The 19762-nt window shown below is 49.3% G+C and overlaps 1 protein-coding gene across 1 annotated transcript in view; it reads right to left on the bottom strand.

The window, feature by feature from the left end:
• The window catches only part of MAP3K1 (mitogen-activated protein kinase kinase kinase 1), a 493522-nt gene that overhangs the window by 247577 nt on the left and 226183 nt on the right, over window positions 1–19762 (bottom strand). The gene's annotated exons all lie outside the window — the stretch shown is intronic.

Raw genomic sequence — 19762 nt, 5'->3', positions numbered from 1 at the left:
TAGCATTGTTTTATTTTTTGTCACTATTCTGACTTCAAAATTTTAACTTTGAATTACAATTATGCATTTTCATTGGTTTGCAATAACGAATATGCTACTTACCAATATGCATCTGTTCTTGGCATGTAGGGCTGCTGACATTCATATCTGTGCATAGATCGCCGCCTAGTGTTGGGTCCGGATGATCGCACATTGTTGTCCTGGAAGAGTCTTCCAAGTATCACGAGATAGGTGGCTCCTCCCCTGGACTACAGTGCGCATGGGCATCGACTCCATCCTCAGATTGTTTTTAGCCATTGTGGCCAAGATGGAGTGAAACTAAGTGAATGATGACCATGCTAGAAGTATATGTGAAACCTGCAGCTGCTACAGGCGCCGGGGAGGAGGGCGGGCGATATGGATGTCAGCAGCCCTACGTGCCAAGAACAGATGCATACTGGTAAGTAGCATATTCGGTTCGAGGCATGTGGGCTGCTGAATTCATATCTGTGCATAGAATACATAGCAGTCCCTCCATTAACGGCGGCCGCCCGTGCCAGCTGCAGCAGTTTGGAAAAGTGTTTTTAGAACAGCCTGCCCTAAAGCTGCCTGCTGTTTGGAGTGCACATCAACACAATAATGTTTAGTAAATGTGTGTGTGGTAGACCATGTGGCTGCTCTACATATGTCTTCCAAATGAATATTTCCAAGGAAAGCCATGGAGGCCCCTAACTTTCTGGTGGAGTGGGCCCGCGGTGGAATGGTAAGAGTACGCTTGGCTTTCAGATAGCAGATCTGAATACATTTAACGATCCACCTGGCTATACCAGCTTTGGAAATGGGGTTACCTTTGTGTTGTGGCGCAAAGGCAACAAAGAGTTGTTTAGTCTTTCTAAAATCCTTGGTCCTATCAATGTAGTACATCAGGGACGTCAAGGGTGTGGAGCATTCTCTCCGCCAATGACTCAGGATTTTGGAAGAACACAGGTAGTTCAATAGTCTGGTTAATATGGAATTGAGACACTACCTTAGGAAGGAATTTAGGGTTAGTGCGAAGCACCACCCTGTTAGAACAAATTTGAATAAATGGCCCTTGGATTGCAAATGCTACTTACCAGTATGCATCTGTTCTTGGCATGTAGGGCTGCTGACATTCATATCTGTGCATAGATCGCTGCCTAGTGTTGGGTCCGGATGATTGCACATTGTTGTCCTGGAAGAGTCTTCGAAGTATCACGAGATAGGGGGCTCCTCCCCTGGACTACAGTGCGCATGGGCATCGCCTCCATCCCCAGATTGTTTTTAGCCATTGGCAGAGATGGAGTGAAGTATGTGAGTGATGACCATGCTATGAGCATATATATATATGAATACTGCAGCTGCTACAGGCGCCGGGGAGGAGGGTGGGCGATATGAATGTCAGCAGCCCTACATGCCAAGAACAGATGCATACTGGTAAGTAGCATTTGCAGTTCGAGGCATGTGGGCTGCTGAATTCATATCTGTGCATAGAATACATAGCAGTCCCTCCATTAGCGGCGGCCGCCCGTGCCAGCTGCAGCAGTCTGAAAAAGTGTTTTGAGAACAGCCTGACCAACAGCTGCCTGCTGTTTGGAGTGCACGTCTACACAGTAATGTTTAGTGAAAGTATGTGTGGTAGACCATGTGGCTGCCCTACAAATATCTTCTAAGAGAATGTTACCTAGGAAAGCCATAGAGGCCCCCAACTTCCTGGTGGAGTGGGCTCTTGGTGGGATAGTGAGAGTGCGTTTAGCTTTAGCTTAACAGATTTGAATGCATTTTACGATCCACCTAGCGATCCCAGCTTTGGAGATAGCGTTTCCCTTGTGGTGTGTGGCAAAAGCAACGAAAAGCTGCTTGGTTTTGCGAAAATCTTTTGTCCTGTCCACGTAGTACATCAAGGCTCTTTTAACGTCAAGGGTGTGGAGCATCCGCTCCGCCAGCGTCTCTGGGTTTTGGAAAAACACCGGCAACTCAATTGTCTGGTTCATATGGAATTGAGATACAACCTTGGGTAAGAATTTAGGGTTAGTGCGGAGTACAACCCTGTTAGCATGCACTTGGAAGAAAGGTTCTTGGATGGTGAGCGCCTGCAACTCGCTAACCCTCCGTAGCGATGTAATTGCTACTAAAAAAGCAACCTTCCAAGTCAGAAACTGAAGCTCACAAGACTGCAGTGGCTCGAAGGGAGGACCCATCAGTCTTGTAAGAACCACATTGAGGTTCCATTCTGGAGCTGGTGGGGTCCTTGGTGGAATGACTCTTGAGTCCTTCCAGAAAAGCCTTGATAGCAGGGACCTTAAAAAGTGACAGGTGTTGCCTATTCTGGAGGTATGCTGCCATAGCAGACAGGTGAATGCGGATGGAAGAGTACGCCAAATTGCATTGATACAGGTGGAACAGGTAACAAATGATGTTTTGAATGGAAGCATCTAGCGGGTCAATATCGTGGTTAACACAGTAAATGACAAACCTCTTCCATTTAGCCGCATAACAAGCTCTAGTAGTGGGCTTCCTTGCCTCCCGAATGATGTTCATGCAATCGGGAGGAAGATTGAGGTAGCCAAACTCTAGGACTTCAGGAGCCAGATCGCCAGGTTGAGCTGTTGCGGATCTGGGTGCTGAATGTCGCCATGGCTCTGCGTCAGAAGGCTGGGAGTGAGATGAAGCCTTTGATGCGGTACCACGGAGAGTTCCAGAAACGTGGTGTACCACGGTTGGCGAGCCCACGTTGGAGCAACCAGGATGAGAATCATCGAGTGCTGCCTGAGCTTGCGTGCCACCAGCGGTATCAGAGGTGCTGGGGGAAAAGCGTACGCAAATCTGCCTGACCAGTTCATCCACATCGCATTGCCCTGTGATTGCGGGTGTGGGAACCTGGCGGCGAAGCTTTGGCATTTTGCGTTCTCCTTTGTGGCGAACAGGTCTATCTCTGGATGACCCCACCTTTGGAAGTACGGTTGGAGTACTGATGGATGTATCTCCCACTCGTGCATTTGATGGCTGTGCCTGCTGAGCAGGTCCGCCATCTGGTTGTCCTTGCCCGGGAAATGCTCTGCCATGAGGAAGATGTTCCTCTGAATGGCCCACTTCCACATGCTCTGAGCCAGATGAGACAGCTGCGGAGAGTGTGTGCCTCCCTGCTTCTGAATGTAGTACATGGCCGTCATGTTGTCCGTCCGGATCAACACGACTTTGTTGCACAGATGTACTTTGAACGCCTTCAAGGCCATGAAGATTGCCATCAGTTCCAACACATTGATGTGCATCTTCCTTTGCTGTAGTGTCCATAGTCCCTGCACTGTGTAGTGGAGTACATGCGCTCCCCATCCCTGGAGAGAAGCGTCTGTCGTCAGGATAATCTGTGGCACAGGCTCCTGGAATGGTCGGCCCTTGCAAAGGTTTTGTGGATTCCACCAATGCAGAGAGTTGTATGCCCGACCGCTCACCAACACTAGGTCTGTCAGTTGCCCATGAGCCTGAGTCCACTGACGTGCTAGGCACTCCTGAAGCGGACGCATATGTAGTCTCGCGTGCGGGACAATGGAGATGCAGGAGGCCATCATGCCTATCAACTGCATGAACACTTTCGCTGGAAGCGAGTGTTGGGGTCTGAATCGTTGGATCAGCGTTTGGATACTGGCGATTCTCACTGAATTTGGCTGCGCAGTGGCTGCCAGAGTGTTTATTGTCGCGCCCAGATACTGTCGTACATGGGCGGGCTGGAGATGGGATTTCGGGTAGTTCAGAGAGAATCCCAGATCGTGCAGGAGATGAATGGTGCGGGACACGTGGTCGGCGCACTGCTGCTCTGTTTTTGCTTGAATGAGCCAGTCGTCCAGGTAAGGGTAGACGTGGACGTTCTGGCGTCGTAGATGCGCCGCCACAGTCGCCAGGCACTTCGTAAAGACCCTTGGCGCTGTGGTGACCCCGAACGGCAGAACCCTGAACTGGTAGTGCTGGTCTTGAATTGTGAATCTGAGATACTTCCTGTGGGAAGGATGCAAGGGGATATGAAAGTATGCATCTTTTAGATCCAACGTAGCCAGGAAGTCCCCCTGTTGAAGCAGAGGGAGTACCTGCTGCAACGTGAGCATATGGAAATGCTCCGAGAGAATGTACCAGTTGAGGGGCCGGAGGTCCAGGTTGGGCCGTAGGGATCCGTCCTTTTTGGGGATTAGAAAGTACAGAGAGTAAACTCCTGTACCCCTTTCCTGCAGTGGGACGAGCTCTATTGCCCCTTTTTGCAGCATGACCTGAACTTCCTGCTGCAACAAGTGCAAGTGCTCGCCGGACATATGGCGGCTTCTTGGAGGTATGTTTGGTGGAGTGGAAGTAAGTTCCAGACAGTAACCGTACTGGATAAGAGACTTGACCCACCTGTCAGTGGTGATGGATTTTCACGCGGGCAGGAACTGCTGGAGTCTCCCCCCGACCGGTGTTGTGTGGTCGGGGGGCAGTGACAAGACGTCACTGCTTGTTGGCGGAGGTGGACCTGGAGCTGTTGTTTCCACGTCCCCTGCCTTTGATGTTGTTGCCTCTGTAGCCACCTCTACCCTTGTTGGTGTATGAGGCTTGGGTATTACTTTTATAATACTGTGTGGACTGCGATGCCTGACCCCTAGAGGTGCCTCTGGTATTGGAGCGGTGAAAGGAACCACCCCGAAACTGCTGAGACTGGAGGGCCCCCATAGACTTAGCAGTGTCTGTGTCTTTTTTCATTTTTTCCAGTGTCGCATCCACCTCAGGGCCAAACAGGTGGTCAGGATTAACTGTTTGGTTCAGGATGGTTGTTTGTATATCCGGTTTGAAACCTGATATCCTAAGCCATGCATGTCTTCTCAGCAACACACTAGTGTTGATGGCCCTGGAGGCTGTATCAGCCACGTCCAGCGCACATTTGATGGAAGAGTTTGTGATGAGCTTTCCTTCCTGAATTAACATTTCTCCTGCCTCCTTGTACTGGTAAGGCAAGTGTTGCAGCAGTGTTTCTAGGGTGTCATAATGAGCCCTATCGTAGCGTGCAAGTAGGGCCTGCGTGTTTGAGATTCGCCAAATATTAGCTGCCTGTGCAGCAATCCGTTTCCCTGAGGCCTCAAATATTTTAGACTCTTTGTCTGGGGGAGGAGCGTCACCAGTGGTCTGCGAGTTCGCCCTCTTGCGTGCGTTGGATACCACCAACGAGTCCAGTGGCAAGTGTCCCTTGATGTATGTTGGATCCGAGGGCGCTGCCTTATATTTTTTGTCAATACGAGGATTGATGACACGCGCCCGGGTGGGCTCTTTGAAGACCTCAGTCGCGTGCTTTAGCACTCCCTTGAGCATTGGCAACGTCTTGACTGACTTTTCAGCCACTGAGAAAGTGTCAAACAAAAAGTCCACATCCACAGGATCTGAGTGCAGCTCGACATCATGGTTAGCTGCAGCTCGCTCAATCAAAGAGTTGAAGGCTGCCGAGTCCTCCGTCGGTGAGGTCTTTGCAGCAAAGAGCTGCGGTTCCTGACCCGATTGCGGGTCGTCCGGGTCGCCTCCGGCAGACCAAGGCTCATGTTCCTCCTCCGGATCCGAGTACGCCGGATAGTTGTACTCGACCTCCTCATCGTCACCATCCCCTGCGTTGGAACGCGTTGGCGAATGCTTTAAAGCTTGTGGAGAGGCAGGCTCGATCGGGGCCGAAGTACCCGCAGAGTCCTTCTTATTTTTGAGAGGAATACGAAAATGTTCCAACACCGGCTCCGTGGTGATTTTCCTCTTGAGGAAAGACAGTTTTCCGGTATTGGCGTCGATGATGACCTCTCGACGCTCTTCCTCTGCAAGCGGCTGGAGCCGAGGCTTCGACACCACCAGTGCCGCTTCGGGCGTCGACACCTGCTTCGAGGGCACACCTGCCCCGTGCTTCGGAGTGAAAGCCTTCGGCGTCGACTTCGGCGGTAGAGTAAAGCGGATAGGCGTTTGCGCCTTTGTGGGCTTTGTTGTGTGCTTCGGCACCACATCCCCCGGTTCGGGAACCACAGCGTCCTTCCGAATCCGTTGCAGGGACTCCGCGACCTTCTTCATCAAGGCCGTGGAGGGCTTGACCGGCTCGATCGATCTCCCCGAGTCGGGAGTCGGGTCGCGAGAGGCATTGTCTTCGGAGCCGACACTTCGCGGTCCTTGTCCCCGACGGGCGGAGCCGTGGAATCGCCTTGACGCTTCTTCGAAGCTTTCTTCGGGTCATCGACCTCGACCATCTTCGGCGCCGACGCGGCCGCGTCGGTCGGCTTCTTCTTCGGCGTCGACCCCGAGGTCCTCGGGTCGGCCATCTTGGCACGGCTCTTCAGGTCGGCCATTTTGAATTTTTGGGAAGTCGACGCCTCCAGAGCCTTCTGCACCAGCGCAGCCTTCACTTTCGGTTTCGAAACCGGAGGAGTGGATCCCAATGGCTTCACTTTCGTTTTTGTTAACGGTAGTGGCGCCTTAGAAATGTCCGTGACCGGGCCCGGAGGCGGGGCTGCTGGACTAGTAACGAGGTCTTGGGTAAGGCCCGAAGGCGATCCCTCGACCTGGGCCGCATGAAGGGGATTGACCCCTGAGTCAGTCTGGGGACGCTCTTCCTCCGAGCTGTCCCCCACGGTGGCAATTGCCCCATCGTCGTCCCCTACCTCGTCGCCGGCTTCGTCAAAGTCTTCGTCTCCCGCGTCATAGGCATCTCCCTCAGACGCGGGGCTAGAGTCCGAAACCCGCATGACATCGTCGTCTTCAACAGATTCTTCGAAGATGTCGTCCGGCGGGGGCGCCGATGTTGCCGATAACTGGGCCTGGAGTCTAGCGGCCCGACGAATCTTGAGAGTCTTCTTGCACCGGAACTTCGAGCAGGCCATACACCTGGCCTCATCATGGTCCGGTGACAAACATTTGTTGCACACAGGGTGCACATCGAGGTGTGAATACTTGGAGGTGCACACCGGGCACCTTTTGAACGGAGTCCGTTCCATGTCTGGAGCGTCGAGTAGGCCCGTCCGCGCCGAGAGCACGCGGATGGGTAGCAAGAGTTCGGAGCTGAGAACAGACAAAAACCCGAACGAAACGATACCGACGCCCAGCCTAAAGACCTTTTGGTCTCGAGTTAGAAAAGTTTTACAACTATCGATTCCGACAGAGGGAACCGAAACACATCCGAACCCAATGGCGGAAAAAAACAATCTGGGGATGGAGGCGATGCCCATGCGCACTGTAGTCCAGGGGAGGAGCCACCTATCTCGTGATACTTCGAAGACTCTTCCAGGACAACAATGTGCAATCATCCGGACCCAACACTAGGCGGCGATCTATGCACAGATATGAATTCAGCAGCCCACATGCCTCGAACAGTTAGTGCCTGGAGCTCACTAACTCGTCGCAGCGATGTAATAGCTATAAGGAAAGCCACTTTCCATGTCAAGAATTGAATCTCGCAGGAATGCAGTGGTTCAAAGGGGGGACCCATCAGCCGGGTGAGGACCACATTGAGGTTACACTCAGGTGCTGGTGGAGTCCGCGGAGGAATGACTCGCTTGAGTCCTTCTGGAAAGGCTTTAATGGCAGGCACCCTAAAGAGTGAGAGGTGCTGTCTGTTCTGGAGATAAGCAGCCATTGTGGATAAATGTATGCAATGGAAGCATAGGCCAGATTACATTTGTACAGATGTAAAAGATAACAAATGATGTTCTGAATAGATGCACCTAGCGGGTTAATGTTGTGGTCTGCACAATAAATGACAAACCGCTTCCACTTTGCCGCATAGCATGCTCTTGTGGTGGGCTTCCTTGCCTCCCGGATGATGTCCATACAGTCGGGAGGTAAGTTGAGGTAGCCAAACTCTAAGACCTCAGGAGCCAGATCGCCAGGTTGAGCTGTTGCGGATCTGGATGCTGAATGTCGCCATGGCTCTGCGTCAGAAGGCCGGGTGTGAGGCGCAGCCTCTGATGCGGAACCACGGACAGTTCCAGAAACGTGGTGTACCATGGTTGGCGAGCCCACGTTGGAGCAACCAGGATGAGAGTCATCGAGTGCTGCTTGAGCTTGCGTGCCACCAGCGGTATCAGAGGTGCTGGGGAAAAAAGCGTACGCAAATCTGCCTGACCAGTTCATCCATATCGCATTGCCTTGTGACTGTGGATGTGGGAACCTGGCGGCAAAGCGGTCTATCTCTGGATGACCCCATCTTAGGAAGTACGGGTGGAGTACTGATGGATGTATCTCCCACTCGTGCATTTGGTGACTGTACATGCTGAGCAGGTCCGCCATCTGATTGTCCTTGCCTGGGAGGTGTTCTGCCATGAGGAAGATGTTTCTCTGAATGGCCCACTCCCACATGCTCTGAGCCAGATGAGACAGCTGTGCAGAGTGTGTTCCTCCCTGCTTCTGAATGTAGTACATGGCGTCATGTTGTCCGTCCCGATCAACACGACCTTGTTGCACAGATGGACTTTGAAGGCCTTTAGTGCCATCAGTTCCAGAACATTGATGTGCATCTTCCGTTGCTGTTGTGTCCATAGTCCCTGCACAGTGTAATGGAGTACATGCGCTCCCCATCCCTGGAGAGAAGCGTCCGTTGTCAGGATGATCTGTGGCACAGGCTCTTGGAACGGTCGTCCCTTGCAAAGGTTTCGTGGATTCCACCAATGCAGAGAGTTGTATGCCCGACCGCTCACCAACACTAGGTCTTTCAACTGCCCGTGAGCCTGAGTCCACTGACGTGCTAAGCACTCCTGAAGCGGACGCATATGTAGTCTCGCGTGCGGGACTATGGAGATGCAGGAGGCCATCATGCCTATAAACTGCATGAACACTCGCGCTGGAAGCGAGTGTTGGGGTTTGAATCGTTGTATCAGCGATTGAATGCTGTTGACCCTCACTGAATTCGGCTGTGCTGTGGCCGCCAGAGTGTTTATCGTCGCACCCAGATACTGCCGTATGTGGGCGGGTTGGAGGTGGGACTTTGGGTAATTCAGTGAGAGTCCCAGATCGTGAAGGAGGTGAATGGCGTGGGACACGTGAGCGGCACACTGATGGGCTGACTTTGCCTGGATGAGCCAGTCGTCCAGATAAGGGTAGACATGAATGTTCTGTCTCCTTAGGTGCGCCGCCACTGTCGCCAGGCACTTTGTAAACACCTTGGGTGCCGTGGTGACTCCGAAAGGCAAAACCTTGAACTGGTAATGCTGTGTTTGGATGGTGAACCGGAGGTATTTTCTGTGTGACGGGTGCAGCGGAATGTGAAAATACGCATCCTTTAGGTCTAAAGTTGCGAGAAAATCCCCCTGACCGAGCAACGGGAGTACTTGCTGCAGGGTCAGCATACGAAAGTGCTCCAAGAGATTGTACTGGTTGAGGGGTCTGACGTCCAGTATGGGTCTGAGGGACCCGTCCTTTTTTGGTATCAAGAAGTACAGTGAGTAAACTCCTGTGCCTCTTTCTTTTACAGGCACGAGCTCTATTGCCCCTTTTTGCAGCATGACTAGGACCTCCTGCTGCAATAAGTGCAAATGCTCGGCGGACATAGGACGGTGTCTTGGGGGTATGTTGGGTGGAGTGGATGTTAACTCCAGACAATAACCGTACTGTATAAGCTGTGTGACCCACCTGTCTGTGGTGATGGTTTTCCAGATCGGCAGGAACTGCTGAAGTCTCCCCCCGACCGGTGTTGTGTGGTCGGGGGGCAGTGACAAGGCGTCAATGTTTGCTGGTGGCAGAGGATCTGGAGTTGTTGTTTCCACGACCCCTGCCCTTGGCGCTGTTACCACGATATCCACCTCTACTTTGTTTGGTGTATGTGGACTGCGTGTTGCCTTTGTAGTACTGCATGGTTTGGGAGAGCTGGCCTCTGGAAACGCCTCTAGTGCTTGAGCGACGAAAAGACCCACCCCTGAATTGTCCTTCTTAATCTTTTCCAAGGTGGTGTCAACCTCTGGGCCAAACAGATGATCTGGATTAACTGTTTGATTAAGAATGGTGGTCTGTATCTCTGGCTTAAACCCCGAGATTCTGAGCCAGGCATGTCGTCTCAGCATAACACTAGTGTTGACAGCCCTGGCTGCGGTGTCAGCCGTGTCTAGGGCACATTTAATTGAAGTATTAGAGATTAGCTTCCCTTCTTGAATAAGCATCTCAGCTGGCTCCTTGTATTAGTCTGGCAAGTGCTGCAACAGGGTCTCCAGTGTGTCATAGTGTGCCCTGTCATACCTCGCTAGAAGCGCTTGTGTATTGGAAATACGCCAGATATTGGCCGCTTGTGCTGCCACCCTTTTCCCTGATGCCTCAAACACCTTAGATACTTTGTCTGGGGGAGGAGCATCACCCGTTGTCTGAGAATTAGCCCTCTTCCGGGCATTCGAAACGACAAGAGAGTCCAAAGGCAACTGTCCTTTAATGTAAGTAGGATCAGTAGGCGCTGGTTTATACTTCTTCTCAATCCTAGGGTTTATCACCCTGGCTCTGGTAGGCTCCTTAACCCCTTTACTGCTAAGGCATTACTCTTCTTTCTCATATAATTTCCATTGAAATCAATGGAAAGTCCATGACGAGTTACCCTTGTCATTAGCGGCGAAGAGGTTAAAGATCTCCCCAGCGTGTTTTAAGACACCCTTTAACATAGGCAGAGTCTTGACAGTTCTCTCTGAAACTGAAAAGGTATCAAAAAGAAAATCCACGTCAATGGGGTCAGCATGGAGCTGGACGTCGTGGTTTTTAGCCGCCCGCTCAATGAGGGCATTGAACGCCGCTGAATCTTCTGTAGGAGATGTCTTTACCGAATAAAGTTGTGTCTGGGGCAGAATGAGGACCACCTGGGTCAGCACCAGCAGCCCAGGGTTCATTGGTATCATCAGGGTCTGTGTAGACAGGATAGCTGTACTCATCCTCATCATCGCCCTCCCCAGCGTCCACGTCAGAGTAAGTGGGCGAGACATTATGGGTCTGTGGAGAAAGTGGTTCCACAAGGACAGGAGTCAAAGCAGAGTCTTTCTTTTTCTTTAAAGGAATCTTGTAGGACTCCATCGGTTGTTCCGGGGCAATTTTTCGCTTGTGGAGGGAAAGTCTGCCCGTTTCGGCATTAATAAAGGAGGAGAAGTGTGGCTCAGGGGTTCGAGGCGGCAGACCCGGAAGCTGAGATAGGTCCTGGACCAGGGTTCAATTCCCCGCCTCGGCGGGGGTTGGGCTAAAAATTCAACGGACTCGATAATTCTCGCTCCGGTGCCTTCTCGACTCACGGGTTCACACTCTGCGACTCTGGGCAATAGCTTTCTTAATCTCCACAACGGCCCCTCGCGGCGGGATGCCTGACTTTCACCTTGTGGATACCCGCTGGGGCTATCACACAGGGGAATATCAGGACGGGTTCCCTAAGCAAGCGCCGGGACACCCTCTGCGGGTAGCTGTGCGCTATATAAGCTCAACTACATTTACATTTACATTTACATCAATGAAATGTTCCTGTAGTTCTTCCACCGAAGATTGCCGATGCTTCAAGGTGGGAACCACCGTCGAGGACACCGAGGACACCTTCTCGGGCACGCTGGCGACCACTCTAGGGGTGAAAGCCTTCGGCGCCACCTTCGGCAGCAACGTGAAGTGAATGGGCGTCGCCGCTTTGTGAGGTTTGTGGACCGGCTTCGAAGGTGGAGGATCTCTTGGTCCGACAGCCGAGGCCTTCTCCTTGATGCGCTGTAGGGAGTCCGTCACTTGCTTGGTGAAAGCGGCGTACGGCCGCGCCGAGTCGACGGGATCCTTCGAGGCACCACTAGGCGTGGACTCTCAGGGTGCGCCGCTCTTGGCCTTGTCTTGTTGACGCGGAGTCTCCAGAACCTTCGGATCACCGAGTCCTTTGTTGGTGTCGACCGCCTTCAGCGCCGATTTACTCGGCTCGACCACCTTGACCTTAGTCTTCGGCGCGGCAGACTTCGTCTCGACGCCCTTGACTTGAGCCTTCGTATCGACAACACCCTTCTGCTTCTTCGGCGCCGAGGACTCCGAGGCCTTGGATCCGACCAAAGTAATGCGCACTTTTGGTTTCGAGGTGGGCACCAGTGCTGTTGCTTGTGTCGAGACCGTTGGTTTCACTTTCGGTTTCGATTTTGCAGGGTGCGGCTCAATAGTAATGTCCGTGGCCGAGCCTGAAGGCGGGGCCATAGAACCCATTGTAAGATCTTGGGTAAGGCCTAGTGGAGATCCCTCGACGTGAGCCTTATGAATCGATACGGCCCCAGTGTCAGTGCGAGGCAGCTCATCGTCCGAGCTATCCTCCATGGCCCCAAAGGCCCCGTCGTCGCCTACCTCGTCGACGACTTCTTCAGCTTCGAACATTTCTGCGTCCGCGTCGTAGTTTTAGTCGACGTCTGACGCGGGATTCGACAGGTTGTCACCGATGTCCCGGTTAGCTTCCTCTTCGACATCCCCGGCATCAAAAATGTCCGCAGGCGCCGGTGCAGTGTGCTGGGCCTCCTGGCGCGCAGCGCGTCAATGCTTAAGCGTCTTCTTGGACCTGAAGCGGGAACAAGCCATCATGGTCCGGCGACAGACACTTGTTGCACACCGGGTGGACGTCAATGTGGGGATACTTTGAGTTGCAGACGGGACATCTCTTGAACGGACTTCGGTCCATGATGAACAGTCGATAGGGTCTGAGGCGTCGACTGGGCCCTCCGCGCCAAAAGCACGCGGGTGTATGGAATCCCGCTCGGAACCGAGCTGGAAGAGTTAGGCACCGAACGCAAGACTATACCGACGAAGAACTAAAGACCTTTTGGTCTTAAGAAAGTTTTTTATCGATCCCGACTAGAGGGAACCAATATACATCCGAACCCAATGGCGGAAAAAAACAATCTGAGGATGGAGTCGATGCCCATGCGCACTGTAGTCCAGGGGAGGAGCCACCTATCTCGTGATACTTCGAAGACTCTTCCAGGACAACAATGTGCGATCATCCGGACCCAACACTAGGCGGCGATCTATGCACAGATATGAATTCAGCAGCCCACATGCCTCGAACCCTTTTTTTTGTTTGTTTTCCCTTCGCTGGTTTCATTTATTTTGGTAAGAATATTCCAAGAATATTCTACAATATCTCCCAGCACAATCTTCCCACACTAGTCACAGCCCCTGATCATAAAACGTTGTCTTCCTCTTTCAGCCTCACCAACCCTATAAGTTCTTCAAATGTTTCCAAACTGATCCCTAAGAGGTATCATCCTACACCTAGTTGTTACTCACCACCCAGTACAAAGCCTATCCCGAAAATAAATCAGACCTTACCATGACTATCAGTCCCAAGTAAATTGACAACATGAGGGGGCAGTAAAGAGATCCTCACCCTCAGATATGTCTCAGTCATCTGAAAACATTAATGATTCGATTTAATCAACATTCTGGATTTCATAAACCAACCAAGGGCTTCTCTGAGACCTCAGTCATGAGCAACCAAGGTTCTTGCCACATCCCAATAAATCCAATAGTAATCTATGGAACCTAATTCAAGTTCCATGATCCTTGGCTAACAGACTCCTTACAGCAAGTGGTAGATCACCAATTATCCTCGGATAACTTTACTGCATTGTAGGTGGTGAGGGGAAACCCACTGGAGGTATTTCAATGATGCACACATCATCCAGTCAATGCTAAACTCTACAGACGCCACTTTTACCTCTTTCCAATGCTAGACTAGTGAAGTGCAAAGATCAGACAGGAAGCCTAGAATTGCCCACATCATTATCATCTGCCAGACGACAAGTCCCTATTTGTTGAACAGTCAATTAAATTTTTAGCAGACTGAATGAATTCAACGGCAACCACCACCTTTTTAGATGATTTAAACCAAGTGGGTGAAACTCTGAAGACACTGATATATTGCTTCGAACCGGATTCTAGGAATGGAGTACTCTCCTATGAATTGATATACGTCCTCATATTATACTTCACCCGTTTTGGATGTAAGGCGATAAAGACCCATGTTGAATGGGATTATTTGCAGGCTTGCCTGGATAGTGGCGGACCTGTTCTTCAGCTAACAATTGCCCTGACGAAGTCAATGGGCGAAAAACCCAAGACTAACCTCATGTTAGCTACATCGGTTACATCAACATGATATGAATCGTCTGTGAAATACTTGTGGCTTCTGAATTTGATGACAACCTGTAAATAAAGAAGAACACCGTTTTTGGACTAATACTCCTTATGGACTTATTCTTTGATTAATTTAATTCACTCCTTGCTTGGGAGCAGGTTTTAGTTTGACACCGATATATCTTAACTGCCCCTCTTTTCGCCCAAAAACAACAACTTTGCACATGCATTCATGTGAAAGGCTCTGGACTTCCTTAAGTAAAAAAAAAAGCACATCACAGAGTTCAAATCCATTCCCAGTGCACTGGTCCGATGGCTTCTTAGTTTCTGTCATTCTTCACTGCACCAAAACCTACTTTACAAGTAAAGCAAAGACATCAAAAGTGCAAGTCAAAGACTATAAAAAGGGACACTTATGTCTGTACTGGAAACTATGATCACTGCAGATTGAATGAACTCCCAAGTAGACCCCAACATATCCACAACAGAACACTAGCTCAGCCTAGAATGAAGTAGTGGATGAACCTGCAAGCTTTAATTTTAAATTGTAAAGACAAGTCTTCAGAGTGCTTCTCTAAACTATTACACAAACAGAGGAGTCATCAACAAACACTAAAAAAGCTTGATCATTTTGCTAAGTATACAAAACACATGCCACGGCATCCATTTCAAAATGAAGATTAATACGGGCAAACATACACCCTACGAGACAGAGATTCTTAAACATGACAACCCCCTATGTCTTTACATCAAACTATAAGGTGAACTGCACGAGATTCTCAATCTCATTCTATGGCCACATAGGAAACACAGAATTCTTTTCTCCCCCAACAACTCTAACATACTCCTTCATGCCTTAACCTGTAAACAGAACTCACACAAAAGTATGTATGGTACATGTAGAAAGAACAGGAGAGAGCTTTTAAAACAAGAAGTAATAAAGGAGAATGCTTTTCTTAGGAAAAGAGCCCTCACTCACCCTTGGGTGATATGCTTCATCATTGGGTTCCCTCCTCAAACCAGTACCGCAAGCTACCTGGTGTGGGTTACAACTCTCCAACGGAGAGGAGCAGGGGTGTTTTGTAGGGGGGAATGAGTAAGCATGATATGTAAAAGTGAGGCGTAGAGTGCTAGTTGCTAACTTATTATTTACCCAAAAATAGTGAGGGAGTGATTAGGGTAAAAGTCTCCTGGTAGGTGAAAAACAATTTAATTCCAGTGCCTTCAGTGGACAGGATTAACAAGCTGAATAAACCGGAGCCTGGAAAGAATACTCCCTATAGTGTCATGGTCAACAAGTTTCTGCCCTACAGGGTCCCCAACTGGGGTTCAGGGGCATTCATCGGGACCAAAGAAGACTATAATGTCACTCTGCAAATAGTTCTGTGTCCGAAAAAAAACATATACTGGCCTCTTCATAGTAGGCCTCATGCACCAAAGATCTTCCCCAATCAGCCCCAGGAATTCGGCCTTCATCATCCAGTTACGGACTCTTGATTGTCTCAATGAAGTTGCCACAACTGCCAGTACTTTAATGAAAACATAAGGTCGTCAGTCTGATTAGCTAGACGAAGTGGGATATCACAGTAAACCTGTGAGCAGGGAGAACTGGAAAATAGAAACTGGCATCCTAAAGAGACAAGGAAGCCAGTCAAGCCCTCATATTCCGGGTCAGTAATACTTAGTTCAGGGAGGGCAGCTTGAACTTTACAATTTACCAAGTTCAGAAGGCAGAGATCTATTATTGGTCTCAGAACTCCATCCTTAGTGGAGACCTGCCCCTTTATTACAGAAGTATCAACACTATGGTCCATTAGTTTAGCAGGGCAGGCACTTCTGCCAACATAACTGAGGCATGTGTAAGAGAACATATCCTCTTGGAAGGAGGGTGGTCTGGGGTAAGGAACTGGAGACTAGGGTATAGTCTTTGTGGATCAAAATAGAGAGACCCTTCCCCCCACCAAACGTTGGTGGTTTAATGGGGGCTTTCGCATATTGTTGACAGAAGTGCATCACTGGTGAGACCAGGCCCAGTGAGAGAGAGAAAGCTCTGCTGTACTTGTACATTTTTTGAGGAGGATTCTTCATAAAAGCTGCTTACCATTGAAGGACATGTCCATCAGAGTGGCCTGCCCATTAACCGCGAGGTCAGTGGAACGAATCCAAGCATGGCGGCAAAGTATGATTGGACCTAGTCACAGTAGCTAAATAATTCAAGCCACATTTCAGGATTTCCTTTGACAATTCCAAGCAATCACTGGACAAATCAGAATATGGCTGGTTCATACATTCCACCCGACTTGCTACTGCCAGTTTGGCTTATTCCCACAAGGCATGAACATAGTGCTGTAACAGACACGCTGCCTTTACCCTACAAAATGTGTGAATGTCAAATGCAAAATCCTGTATGCTCACTGCAACCAGTTGCTAACATTCCCTGTCCAGAGGGCTCACTGCACAGACACGGGGGTCAGTTTGGAACACGAAACTTGAACAACCAGACTCTCTGATTACTGGTATCAGATGCCAGTGGCATCTGGAAATTTGTGGACTGCTTGGATTGAGAAGAGCTTTTCTCAGGCAGCCAAAACAGGATCTGGTAGTGCTTTCTTTAACTGCGAGCAAGGGTTCTACAAATGAAGTGGGTTTCAAGATTTCCATCAAAATTTTACTCTTTAGTTCTGAGGAGGGCAAAGTCAGTGTTAGACTTGCTGCAGCTTTACACATTACTATAGTAACGGAAGCTACTTCCTCCATCGAGAACCAGAAGTTCAAGGGATGTCTTTTTCCAGAGAGGTATTTAGACTACTAGCATTTTTTAGGTCAAAATAAACCAGCCTCACATTAAGGACGATAAAGAAGATTTTCAGACTCACAATCATCATGTTCCATGCAACAAAAATCTATATCAGGTTTCTGGGCAAATTTCTCACTCTAGGAAGAGACTGCTCCCCAGTCTCTCATTTGGCACCTGGGTTATTTCAGCGGACTTTGAAGATGATGCCAATAGTTTAGAGCGCAGCACTATGGTAAGCTCTGGGGGCAGCACCATGGATGGCTACGGATGAACAGGAGATGATTTGTTCTTTTGTCAGATGGATGCAGAGGCTGGATCATGTGAAGGTACAGAGTCAGGAGGCATCTTGTGTCAGAGCCCCTGAAGTCACCAATCCCAAAGAAGCAGGTCTAAATTTGGAACGTAGCCCGCAGGGCATACAGATAATTCCTATATCCAACATGCCCTCCATCTGCTATAGGTCAGTAAACTAGGAAGGGAATTCTTGCTGGATCTTTAGCACCTTCAGAAAACTGCTTTGATGACTAGGAAGAGCTTTGCATCAGAGAAAGGCATACCGGCTCCTAACGTGAAAAGGATGGTTTCATTAAGGAAGAAGAAGATTGCTCCTACTTAGGGTAATTTTTAAGTTTGTTCTGGAAAAACCACTTGGGAGATTTTTACATTTCAGCAGACTTGCCTCTATGGGTAAGTGGTAAGCACTAGACTGTCTCCAAAGGCCTCGGACAAAAGTAACTTGGGCTTCTGTTCACTGATGGCCTTTGGGTGCATTGGGAACATGAATCGCAACCAGCTGAGCTGTGCTCAAACTCAAAACACTACATGCAGGTGTTATGCGGCTTTGGTAGACATCAGCTTGTTGCACTTCCATCAGGGCTTGAATCCTGAATCCTTTGGAGAGACTTTTGATATAGTCACTGTTTGAGAAATTTTGTTGAAGCAAAGAGAAAGAGCTCCAAACGCATTGATGGGGTGGAGAAAAACAGGACTGGACATCAGTGAGCAGGTTGGCACAGATTATACACCAGTGTTGTTGTTTCAGACGAACAGAGTTGCGTTTCAAACTACATGCATCATCTGTCAGTATTGGAGTTTAGTGCTGGGAAAGAAAGTATTACATATTTGTCTTGACACCTTGCAGCATACTCTTAGGGTTAGGAATCGGCAAGAAGTTGTATCAATTAGAATTTGACAGAATGAATCTCCTGCTCGCTTTATAAAAAAGAAAAAAGAAAGCAGAAATGGGAACAGATATGCGCCCTCCACATCAGATTAGTACTTTGCCACTGTCACTTTAGAACACCCAAATGGTGCAGTGTAGCAGATTGCAATGCAACCTCAGTGTGAGGGGTTCTATTTGATAGGGAAATCAGGTAAGGGTTCTGGCTACGCAGGTCACAAATTTCTACTGATTAATTTCCCATGATTAAAACCTTGGTTTACAAGTAACTTTTCCTTTCTCACTGCAAAATATTTATCTCGTTTCCTTTTTGTGGTATATGTATAGCACAGAATTAGTCACAGAGAGTAACAGAGTTCCATGTACAAAGAATTAGTAATTTGTATCTCTCAGACACACGTAGTAAAAAGCAAGCATGAACATTTGTAATGTAATGTAATGATGTCTTGTAAAGCGCCTGAATCACCCGACATGGGGTATCTCCACGCTGTAGACCGCTGGGGAACCCGTCCTGGCTTTCCCTGTGAGATGGTCCCTACTGGGTATCTCCAAGGTGGAACCAGGCATCCCCGGCGTATGTGGGGGGCCGTTGTGGAGATGAGGCAAGCTAATGCCCAGAGTTGCGAGTGTGATTCCTGGTTAGAGTAGGCACCGAGACGATAATTATCGAGTCCGCTGACCCTGGTCCACGACCCTGCCGCGTCGGGAATTGAACCCTGGCCCCGGGCCGTCCTCTGTTTCTGGGTCTGCCACCTCTAACCAGTGAGCCACACCACTCTACATAGTAATATACCACAATAAGAATGAATTAGAGGAAGGTGTGGTAATAATAGTATGTATGGACTCTTATTGCAAGCAGGGTGAAGAAGAGTGAGCATATTAGGGTGAACCAGGTATTTTTAAAGAATACTAAGGCATGTGTAGGGTTTACATCTGTGCCACAAAGGGATGTGAAATAATATGGTATGAGCAGTGCTGGCTACAGAGGTCTTATTGTACAGAGATAGGTGGGAGGACATAATCTTTTAAAGTTACTTATGGAAAGCAGACTTTGCCATTTTTAAAATAAATCTTAGTGTGAGTGGAGGTGACTTGTGGAGGTGGGTTATAGGGCAGGACGTTGAGCCCAGTACTCTCCCCAGCCATGGGACGGGGCTTTGTGCCAGGAGACACTCTGACCACCCTAAAACTGCCTTCCAATACCCATTCCTAAAAGAACAAACAAAAGCTTCTGAGGCCAATGATGCCCTGGAGAGGTTGCAAAATGTCTAGATTAAAGAAATAGACTTAGATAGTAAGGGTTTGGGGATGTGGCAGTGAATCCCACTTTAAAATCTGGCAGCTTTAACTCAAAGTGGTAGCCATCTGTCGCACAGGTTTCTCAAACCAAGAAACATGGATCGACAGTTAACTGAAGTGCTGGATAAATTCAAATAAGTGGACAGGGTGAAAGGAGTTGTCACGCCAGTCACGATCACCTTCCAGCACCTCTCCCTCTTCCCAGAGAGTTCCTGTCGGCAGTCATATTTGCTGCCATCTTAGGCAGTGATAAATAAAGGGGGTTGAGTCCTCAAATCTTTGCTGTTCAAGAAAACCAAATTGCAGATTTCCCTTCAGAGGTGAGATTGGAGCCAGTTACTGTTGGTTTAAGTTCCCTAGGCAAGCTTCTTCTTGAGCATCTTCCCTGCAAGATTAGCTGCCTACATTAA

Source organism: Lissotriton vulgaris, chromosome 3_1 (assembly GCF_964263255.1).
Source record: "Lissotriton vulgaris chromosome 3_1, aLisVul1.2, whole genome shotgun sequence".
In the NCBI taxonomy this organism is placed as follows: domain Eukaryota; kingdom Metazoa; phylum Chordata; class Amphibia; order Caudata; family Salamandridae; genus Lissotriton; species Lissotriton vulgaris.
The sequence above is the reverse complement of the archived record's forward strand: the minus strand, read 5'-3'. Positions and strand labels throughout refer to the sequence as shown.